At 37.7% G+C, this 11,425-nt stretch overlaps 1 long non-coding RNA gene across 2 annotated transcripts; it reads left to right on the top strand.

Annotated features, from left to right (window-relative positions):
- The first annotated feature begins 7,855 nt into the window (after positions 1-7,855).
- On the top strand, positions 7,856-10,959 carry LOC130563822 (uncharacterized). 2 transcript variants are annotated; one of them, XR_008964164.1, is made up of 5 exons: positions 7,856-7,935; positions 9,262-9,343; positions 9,863-9,969; positions 10,127-10,268; positions 10,432-10,959. It is a non-coding gene; the product is annotated as an uncharacterized LOC130563822 (long non-coding RNA). The 2 variants fall into 2 exon arrangements; XR_008964163.1 differs by lacking the exon at positions 7,856-7,935 and having other exon boundaries at positions 8,683-9,343.
- The last annotated feature ends 466 nt before the right edge of the window (positions 10,960-11,425 follow it).

Raw genomic sequence — 11,425 nt, forward strand, 5'->3', positions numbered from 1 at the left:
TTCCACGCTTGAGCGGCGTGTAGCATTCGTAGAGCGGGTGCTTAGTGGGGCAGCAGCGAGGCATGGTCCGCTTCTGTCCAAGGAGACCAACCCAGAGGCAGCCCTGGCCGTCCCTGCAGAGGTCGCGGGGACCTGAGGTGATCGTGCAGAGGAGGAAATGGGCGTCCCTATGAATATTCCTGAGTTTGTCTGTCAAGAGGATGACTCTGTCTCGTTAGATGCGGGCGAGGATTTCTACGATGACACGCTACAGGCAGGACAAATGCAGGATTCTCCTTCGGCCTCAGTAGAGACTGGTGGTGTTGAGACAGGGGAGGATTCCTTCATTGATCTTTTCCGGAGAGCAGCGGAAAAGTTGTCAGTGGACTGGCTCATTCCGCCCCCGGTACAGAAGGACTCACGCTTCGGGGGTTCTATTTGGCCCCTATGCAAACGGTGGTGAGAACCCGCCTGCCGCTATACCCAGACTGTCTTGTGGAGCTCACGTCTTCATGGTCGAAACCCACGTCACCCCCTCCACCGGTGCCGGGTGCGACTAAGTTCACGGAGCTCGAAGGGGCGGAGGCAGCAGAAACATAAATAAAACTTATCACATGATCCGGGCCCAGTCCTCTCTCGTCAGCAGTCCTGTCGCTCGTCCTCTTATGCTCCCGAGCTCCCCCGTGAGGCATGCGGGACCGGTGCGCGTACAGCTGATACTCATTATCACTCACACCACCGGCCCCGCCTTCCTGCCCCACGGCTCTCGTCCCGCCTTCCTCGCTACAATAGCGGACGCAGTATGTCTGAAATGTATTCATACTGCTCCCACTCACACTATATAGAACGTACTGTTTTAACGACTGATAGGTAGGTACTTATTCAAATTCAGTACGTACTGTCACAGTATGCGATTTTGGACACAGCCAATATTTGTCAGTTCAAACACTAGAAGCGAAAGTGCCAAAGCTAGCGCAAACGCAAAGTAATGACGTTTTTCTGTGTGCTAATTAGTACATCAAGAATCGATTCTGAATCAAATCGTGACTCTAAGAATAGATTCTGAATCGAATCGTGAGGGACCAAACGACTGCCACTCCTAATTTATAGTCTACTGAAGACCCATTGTCTGTCTGCCAAACAATGTCATGTAACTTGTGCTGTTTCATGAGAATACGGGCCACCCAATGATGCTCTCCTACCTCCAGCATAAACACACCTACTGAACAAATACATAATATACATATACGCCATACAGAGCCTGAAAAAATGCCAAGCATCCAAAATACTTCGAAAACATTGAAATCTCACAAACCAAACTCTAAATAAACCCATTCTTCAATAATTAACCACAGTTTTGGGGGGAAATTGCTTATATGATTATGATTACTATGATTTTAAAAATTTAATTACAATGTAAAAAATATACTTTCCAAGTTTGCCACATGCAAATGTGCTTTAATGTATTAAAGCTGTGCTAAAACATCAATGAAATGCATAGTTTACACATCATCGCTGTCGGGCGGAATCCTAGCATCTCCAAAACCATTATTTTTCAGGAAATAAAAAACCTGCATATTTTTTGAGTTATTAAACATTGTATCGTTAAAGTTGGTATTATACCTTATATTGCTATCATATACTGTTGTGTACCAACATAAACACAACATTTCCCCAAAACCATGTTTAATCGGAGATACAAGGTTTATGACTTGGGAGCAGGGAGATAGGAGATTACGCTGTCATTGATAAGAATGGTACGGACACAGACATCGCTGCTGCCAGCAGTGTTCATCAAAGTCTGCGGTCGCCTTGAGCCTTTTGACGAGACGAGGCTTTAAGAGCTAATGAAAGCTAATGATTGTGGTTACATACATCTTCCTAAACTCTATTTTAAACGTTAGAACTATGAGTGATGCAATACCAAAATAAAACATTAAACAGGCTGTCTAATATTATGGAGGACTAAACCTGCAAAAATTATAAATAAATAAATGTATAAATAAATAAATATATAAAAGAATAAATGTAATAATATGAAAATAAATAAAGGAATGAATGGTTTGATAAAACAAAATAATTCGTTTTAGCTATTATTGATCTTAGCTTTAACTTTTTTTTCATTTTTTAAATTGATTTATTATTTTTTGTGTCCATTTTTTTATTTATTTATTTTGTTTATTTTTATATTATTTTATTTATCATTTCCTTTTATTTTTACATTTATTTATTTATACGTTTATTTATTTTTATATTTATTTCCACTTTTATTTATTTATTCTTGAATTTATTCTTACTTTTCTGTGTCTTGTATGATAATTAGATGGGTTGGTCTTGCCTACTATTGGTTCAGCGTAGATTGAAGCGTTTGATCGATTACTCTTGACTTGTTTTGGACTAACATCACGTCACTCTGATCGTTTGCTTCGTGTATAACGTTAAGTAACTATGGCGGGCGCACAATTAGCTAGAGAGTTACAGCATTTAGCCAATGGAGTCGATAACCATGCATCAAATGACTATGGACCTGTAACCGGAACTTGGTCACCACCTTAGCACCCTCTGACTCGCACAGATTTTGAAAAACTTTGTAATTTATCTCGCCATCAATCTGTAATAAAACATCAATATGCGCATCTAATCTAAATGACACACATAGTCATTTGATGCATGGTTATCGACTTCATTGGCGAAATGCCATAACTAACTATCTAATTGTGCGCCCGCCATAGTTACTTAACGTTATACATGAAGCAAACGATCAGTGAGTGACGCGACGTTAGTCCAAAACAAGTCAAGAGTAATCGATCAAACGCTTCAATCTACGCGGAACCAATAGTAGGCAAGACCAACCCTTCTAATTATCATACAAGACACAGAAAAGTAAGAATAAATTCAAGAATAAATAAATAAAAGTGGAAATAAATACATGCGATAATAAATAAANACGCGATGCTTTATAGGTAACCAGTGCAAGGTTGACAGAACCGGGCTAATATGTTCATACTTTTTTGTACGTGTAAGAACTCGAGCTGCCGCGTTTTGGACCAATTGGAGTTTTTGTAATAAGCCTGCAGGGCAACCACCTAACAGTGCATTACAGTAGTCTAGTCTTGATGTCATGAATGCATGAATTAACTTCTCTGCATCTGACATTGACAGCATATGACGTAGTTTAGATATATTCTTAAGATGGAAAAACGCAATTTTACAGGTGTTGGCGACGTGGCTCTCAAATGACAGATTACTATCGAATAGAACGCCAAGATTCTTTGCTGACGACGAGGGTTTTATGGAACATCCGTCAATAGTTAAACAGTATTCTTGGTTGTTACTTATAGCAGTTTTCGGTCCAATAAGTAACACTTCCGTTTTGTCCGAGTTCAGTAATAAAAAGTTGTTACTCATCCAGTTTTTTATATCGACTATGCATTCCATTATTCGATGGAACTGCTGTGTTTCATGAGGCTTCGAGGAAATATAAAGTTGAGTATCATCAGCATAACAGTGAAAGCTAACTCCGTGTCGCTTTATTATATCTCCTAGAGGTAGCATGTATAATGCGAAGAGCAGAGGCCCTAAGACTGAGCCCTGTGGTACACCGTACTGGACTTGCGATTTGCGTGACACCTCATTGTTTATTGCTACAAATTGAAAACGGTCGGATAAATAAGATTTAAACCATTTCAAAGCTATTCCCTTAATGCCGACATAATTTTCGAGTCTATGTAGGAGTGTGCTGTGGTCAATGGTATCGAATGCAGCACTAAGGTCTAGCAGCACCAATAACGAGATACAACCTCGGTCAGACGCCAATAGCAGATCATTTGTAACTCTGATCAAAGCAGTCTCTGTACTGTGACATGCTCTAAATCCAGACTGGAATTCTTCATTGATGTCATTCCTTTGGAGGAAGGAGCATAATTGAGTTGAAACTACTTTTTCCAGAACTTTAGATATGAAAGGTAGATTCGATATAGGCCTGTAGTTCCTTAGTTCTCTAGGGTCGAGTTGGGGTTTTTTGACAAGGGGCCTTATAACAGCCACCTTATATGCTTTAGGCACATGTCCTAATGTCAGAGATGAGTTAATAATACCAAGAAGAGGATCTATAATTTCTGGGAGCATCTCTTTCAGTAGATTTGTAGGTATAGGGTCTAGTATGCATGTTGTTGATTTAGATGATCTAATAATTTGATTTTAGATGATCTAATAATAGCTAAAACGAATTATTTTGTTTTATCAAACCATTCATTTCTTTATTTATTTTCATATTACTACATTTATTCGTTTATATATTTATTTATTTATAATTTTTGCAAGTTTAGTCCTCCATACTACTATATTAATCTGCACGCAAATAAAGTCGGCGGTCGCGTTGAGCCTCTTGACAAGAGAAAAGGCTTCAATCGTTAACCAAAGCTAACGACTGTGGTTACATACATCTTCCTAAACTCTATTTTAAAGTTTTAAGAACTATAAGTGATGTAATACAAAAAACGATTTGCTGACTAGGCTGTCTAAGAAGCGGAAATTAGCCGAATCTGCTCGCAAATTTACCTTCGTGGCTCACGGGCTTCCTTCTGCACCGAAGCATTACAGCTATCGATTTTTAACAATACAGGCCTACTCAAATGTATCTAACCTAACTATTTTCACTCGTTATTTTCTAAAAAACTTTCAATCAGGAGACGTAATGTCGAGAAGCTCCCGCGGAGTGAAGAAGAGGTGGAGTTACGAGACTTCTCAGACAGCTGAAGTGTCCAATGGAGTTAAGAGATTTGCTCTCAAGCTATTTTCAACACTTTAGATTGGTTAATAATTTGTAAAAATAACAGACCCACATGGGGACTGACTAATAGCATCGATTTGTGAAAAAATATGAAATTGAACAAATTTGGACATGGGAGGTTTCCGCCCGACAGCGACGATATTCTTTATGCATTTTATCTCAGCATTTACAGTCTACTGAAGAGCATCTGTCTGGTGAACAATGATATGTAACAAACTTGTGTCATGAGAGTACAGGCCAATTTAAAGATGCTCTCATACATCCAGCATACAAATAAGCATACTTACTAACCACATACATAATATACACCATATTTAAAGACTACAGAGCCTGATAAAAGATGACACTAAAATCCAACTACCCAGACTCTAAATAAACCCTTTATTGTGGGTTATATTGTGATTACTATGATTTAAAGCTTTTCATAGCGGTGGTGTGACAATTGGCTTTACACTGATCTGATTTTATTATACAGTGAATGTTTTATTCATTGCTGCATTCGCATAGTTGTGTTATGAACTGAGAAGCTTTGTATATATATGCAAGGAACGCATATATCTCATTTTAACTGTGATTTTCGGAAATAGCACATGATTTGACTTGACAAATTGCTATGCGATACTTGTCACAGCAACAACACAACAGGGCAGATAGCGTCAATAAGAAGCTGCGAATAAGAAACTGGTTTCAGCCTCGTGGATTGAGGGTGGTTAATAAATAGGTCACGGTTATTTGCGCCTCATTGCCACACACAAAGTCGTGAATTTGCCTTGTTATATGTTAATTGCATTAAATAACACTTCCTGCATTTAGAACATTGACCATGAATTTCACGGTAGTAATTGTACAGTGTCACTGTTTCCTGTGTTCATGAAACACTCCTTACATGTACTTCGATGATACATTTAATGAATATGTGATCAAATACTCATGAGCATGCATAATGCTGCAGAAATTAAAATGTAAAGCATTGCCTTTAACACACATCACATGTATACTCGCATATTATAACGGTAAAAAAATATTTTACCATGTTCAGAGCAGTTAAGCGAATCACAGATATATCCAACAGTCGGATGTGGCCAGGACAAGAAAAAATCCGAGTTTGTTTCACTCAGTCTGTGTGTCACTTATACTGAAGATTCCTTTGCTGGATACCATGAAGAAGATGAGAAAAAACGTTTAGCAGCAGAACGATGTCGATTACAGTGAACAACGCCACCGTTTGCACGTCCAGTGTCTTGCTGCAGAGATTGCGTATTCTGCTGCTGTCAAACATGCGCTTAGTAAAATGAACGTTGCCGATCCCGCTGCATACATGATGTTGAAAGCACGACACTCTGGATCTGTTACCTACAAGGCTGTTTAGCCGTTTACCAGAAATCACCTCAGCTCAGCTGACTGGAAGCGCTCCTACGATGCCCACATGTGTGTTCCCTTTGAGACCCTGTGTGTACATGTGACAGACTCGCCTCATCCTCAGCAACAACAGGATTTGTCAGCGAATCTTTTTCTTTAAACAACGAAGGACATGTACTGTAGATGACACGAATCACGTGATGATTATCCCTCGATCACAATATACAGTACATATCGTTGTCCGACATCGAGGTCTGACAATAGAACAGCAGCGGCTCTATAAACTTGGCTGGGGCAGATTTGGGGTCGGATCGTAGAATAGGCCTATCTATATAATTAACTGCTAGCAAGTTTTACATTCAAATGATTGAAGACGTGAAGAACACTTTGGACAGAGATCTGTTGTATATGCGTAATTCAGCCTGAGGGTGGAGCTCTACAATCATATGCAGAATGGCATCATAAAATACACATTGTTTGAATATTGATTTAAATTAGAATGTTACAAGTTGTGGACAATGTCGGAAAATTATTTGAACAATTAACTGTAAATGACTGCATGGGGGACTGGGTTATTTAATAAAAAATACAGGGTTTTACAATAAAATGGGAATACTCTCTGCATCTCTATTAGGACGTGCTGCACCACCATTGCCCCTTTTGCAGCTCATTACATACACTGTAAAAAATTGCTGTTAAAAAACTGGCAATTTCCAACAGTAAAATACTGTTATTTCAATAGACAGTTTAATCCTGTAGATCAACAGACCAAGGCCCATAGATTAATCCCTTTCTGTACATTTGCAGCATTTAACTTTAGTCTTGCGCTGTGAAAAGCAACATGTGGGGGTGGGGATTTTTAACACATCCCACTTTTTCAAAACAGTGCGGTAATCAAGATCACGTCACAGCTCGTCTCTTCCCAGATAGAAACAAATTCTAGGCCAAATCTGATTTAAATTGGGCCCTTCTGTCTTAATTCTGGCATTGTTTTTTTTTCACAGTCTTGTGTGAAATAGAATTAGGCTCGTTTTTGGCCTGAATCTGGTCAGCCAGAAGAAACTAAAAAACAAACATTAATTTGGCTACATCCTGGCTTGAGTTAGGCTTGCCATGAAAAGAATGTAGTTCGGTTAAGATTTGGGTCGGTTTTGGTTAGCCACAAAGTTAAAAGCAACAAAAACTGCCAATAATAATATCTTATAATATGATACTATTATTACTATCACGAAAAACCTTAGCAGACACATCAAAACCATTTTATATCAAATGAGGAATACAACAACTCATTTTAAGAAGGCAAATATTTACATGATATTATATTATATAAAAATTTATATCATTAAATACGATTGTAGATGTTTTCTTATATTATTTGTATGGGTGTTTTTTGTCACTGAATGGTATAGTTTGAGCATTGAGAGCCGACTGCTTCGCCTGCTTTTTAATCAATGATCCGGTATTCCCAGCGCTTCATGAAATCGAGCAAGCCTGATGTCTTTGCAGATACGATGATGTCAGGGGCGTAGCTACATGGTGGCCATGGGAGTCCACGGCTACCCCTGAATGATGGATGGCCACCTATCTGGCCACCTCTGTTGTGCGAAGCAGTTTTGAGATGCGTGTCGGAGTTTACAGAGTGCTGCGCAGGTCATTTAGCGAATGCACTGAAAGTAATGCGAGAACATTACTCACGCATTAATATGATGTCATACGCCGACGCACTGACGCAAACAGTCTGAGCGCTATTAGCTGAACAGCTGCTAACATCTTCGCTTCGTGACAGTGTACTGTTTGTGTACCATGTAAGTTCATCGCGAGCAGAAGGATCAGGGTAGGGTTGCACCAGCCATTCGTAAGTTCTTTCTTAAGCGTGAACGTAAAGTCCACACTAGAGGCTTAGTAACTAGCTAGTTTGTAACTAAATCTGTATGTTATTCGGTTGCACCATTTGGTCTTAAGGCAGAACGTAGCTAGTTCGTAAGCTCTCCGTAAAGTAATGCGTAGTCGCATAATATGACGTTTACCTTCAACAGTCCAATAGCAGCCTTTAAATTCGTGAGAAAAAGTTGTTGAAATGTTGTGAATTTCAAAACTTTCTTGATTTAAACTTATTTTACCTCACATAATAACTGTAAAAACTGTATATAGAATACTACCTTTCATGAATAACATATTTAAAAGTAGATTAATAAACAAATGCTGTTTAAAACAATACAGCCTACTTAATGCAATAATAAAAGACATGCAATATGGGTGATTTCATTTTACTGCCAACTGCCAATTAAATAAAAAGAAGATTATTTCATTTTGTCGTGCACAACACAGGCAGATATACACACAAGGAGGCGCACTAGGACGGTTCACGTTAGAGCAGTCAAAAATTAAATGTCATCACATAATGTTCTCTATTTTAAAAGGTAAGTGACTGTAAATGTCAGCATTATCATGTGTGTAAATCATTGAAGAATGTCGAGTGAAACAAGAGCTTATTCCGTTAGGAAGCTTCAGTAAATATTTAGTTTATACGTAACATTACGCTTCAACTAAGTTCAATGGTGCAACTCAAAAATATTTTGTAGTGCGTACGTTGTAACTTAGTGCCCGTTTAAGTCGAACCTACAGTAGGCTAAGTTGTAACTTACGCACAGCTGGTGCAGCCGGCCCCAGGTCAGTAAAATCAGTCTTGTTTAACTGGATTTCATTCATTAATTATATTTTCGCAAAAGTTTAAGTTGGGGTACTGCAATGTTCATTTTCTATAAAAAATGCTAACTTACTGTAAATGATTGCTAGCAAATTATTTTAAAATAATGTTAGCACATGAAAGCATTGCAAATAAATTGTTTACTTTACGTTCTTTGTGTATGTTTTTGACCAGCAAACTATGTGTAATGAAGAATTGGTGTAAATTACAGTAGAAGTTAAAGAATTTCTGTCTGTAAGGATTTTTTGGTCACCCTAATAAAATCACTGGGTCTTACCTGGCCACCTCTAAAAAAAAGTTCTGGCTACGCCCCTGGATGATGTAGTTAGCCATGCATCTTGGAAGTTGTAGTCGATTTGCGAATACAGCATTAAATGCGCCCTATGAAAAGGACTTCATTTCACAGAATGCTTCCTCTCACTAGAAGAACCGGAAGTCCGTAATTCAATTTCTACCGCGGAACGGAAGCGTCCTTTGTTTTGATCAATGAGCTGCAATACAGTTCGGTAAGTTGAAACTTTTATTTAAATCTAAACTAACAGGTTTTGCTGCCTACTCGATTGGCCTCACTTAACGGCAACGTTCAGGCGAAGTAAGACGCGAAAAGCGCCGTTATGAGTCAATAAGATGTCTGAAATATATTAATTCTCAGCCCATAAAGAGACAGAGGATGTTCTGTGTCCATCAGAACTGACCTTTGTCTCTTGACTGCCGGGTATTTATAAAGCTGTGTTATTGTGTGCTAAAGACAAATGTAACAAAAAGCCTTCGTTTAAGAGTACCTAACGTTAGACGGACGCTTTTGTGAAATACTCAAATACGCAGATTTTCAGAGTTTGCCTTTATTTTATCTTTGTTTTATAAGAAAGTTTATCCATGTTTGATAGCACATTTTGTCAGCTTTGATGGCACTAAATAAGTGGATGTTGTGCTTGCAATCTGGGTAAAGAGTGATGTTTGTTTAATACATTTCATTTAAAAGCTATGTGTATGTGTTTTGATTTTTGAAATTATGTCTTTGACAGGGTAAAATGAAAAAAAAAAGAACACGACAGCAGCGCATCTTTGTGAAACAGCAGACTTATCTCCAGTCAAAGACAGACTCCCTGAGGCCACCAAAATGGAAAACCAAGTAAGACTATATTATTTCATTCTTTAACATTTTTCTAACAGGTCATTGTACTTTTGTGATGTTTCTAATTGATCTTGTATGTACTGTAATTTGCCTAATATCAGTATTAGATAGTAATTTGGCTTAATACTGACAGCATGTTTTCAAACATTCCAAGTACTTGATCTTGGATTATTTGGTGGAGTGGATGTGAAGACACAGTCTGGTGAATGAAGCTGGCAATAAAAAACCCAGGCCAAAACTGTGAACTGGAGAGAGGTGTAAATGGGAAAATAGGATTCCCAATTTTGTTGTGATTGGTAAGCGCTTACCCTGGAACTCTTAAATCTACAAACATTTTTTTCATGTATTAAATGTAAAACTCTGAGGCCTGATGGTGTATTGTAGTGTGAAATGTCTCTAATTATTACGCATTTTATTTAACCATATTTTTAACTCTGTATTTGTATGCTTTTATTCTAGAGGCAGTAAGAGGTCCTTCATGTGCACAGATGACTGAGTTGGAAGTCAAAAAAGTTACTAAACTTGGGTTTCATCTAACTGTTTTCATCTTTTACAGTGTTGTTTGTAACTTATTTGTCTAATACATATTTGCACATCTGTAAACATACTTTTTGTCTTTAATTTCTCTTGTTTATTCATTCAGTTCATTTATTGGTTTCTGTTATTAATTGTTTTATCCACTAAATATTTTAATTGTTTTAATTTAATCCTTAATATATGAATTTAGTGCTTAGTTTATTGTTGCTTTGTTTTTTGTATTGTGTTACTATTTACAGTATGTGTTGCTTTTAGTTTATTGTTTGCCATTATTTGTTGCGTAGTTTCCATTGTATTTTTATGTTTCTGTTGTATTGTGTGACTTTGTTTTTGTTGCCTTTTTCTGTTGTCTAAATGTTAGTGTAATTGTTTTTTGGCACCTCTTTTGACATTATATTTATTTTTTGCTGCATTTGAGTAGATTTTATTGTCAGCATCAATTAAACACAATACTTGCATTTGCTTGGTTTCTATGTTTTTCCAATTATTCAATATATTATTATATATTGGGCCAGTTGTGGGTGAGTTAGATAGTTGTGGTGGCACTATGGCCCATTTCTGGGAGAAATAAGGTATTTATTTGCTATCTGGGCAGTAGAGTAAATATAAAATAACATAGCCATTACTGTGAAATTACAATACAGCCATAAAACAGAAAACCGTACAATTAGGGTAAATTGCTGCCAGTACTTTACTGTGGAATTACAGCGCAACTGTAAAATGAAAAAACGGCTACAAACCTGTAAAATTACAGTAAATGGCTGGAACCACTGCTGCCAGTACTTTACTGTGAAATTACAGTACAGCCGTAAAACAGAAAACTGTACTTGAACTGTACAATTGCGGTAAATAGCTGCCAGTACTTTACTGTGGAATTACAGCACAACTGTAAAATGAAAAAAAAAAAACAGTTACA

This window comes from Triplophysa rosa, linkage group LG13 (assembly GCF_024868665.1).
Source record: "Triplophysa rosa linkage group LG13, Trosa_1v2, whole genome shotgun sequence".
Lineage (NCBI taxonomy): Eukaryota > Metazoa > Chordata > Actinopteri > Cypriniformes > Nemacheilidae > Triplophysa > Triplophysa rosa.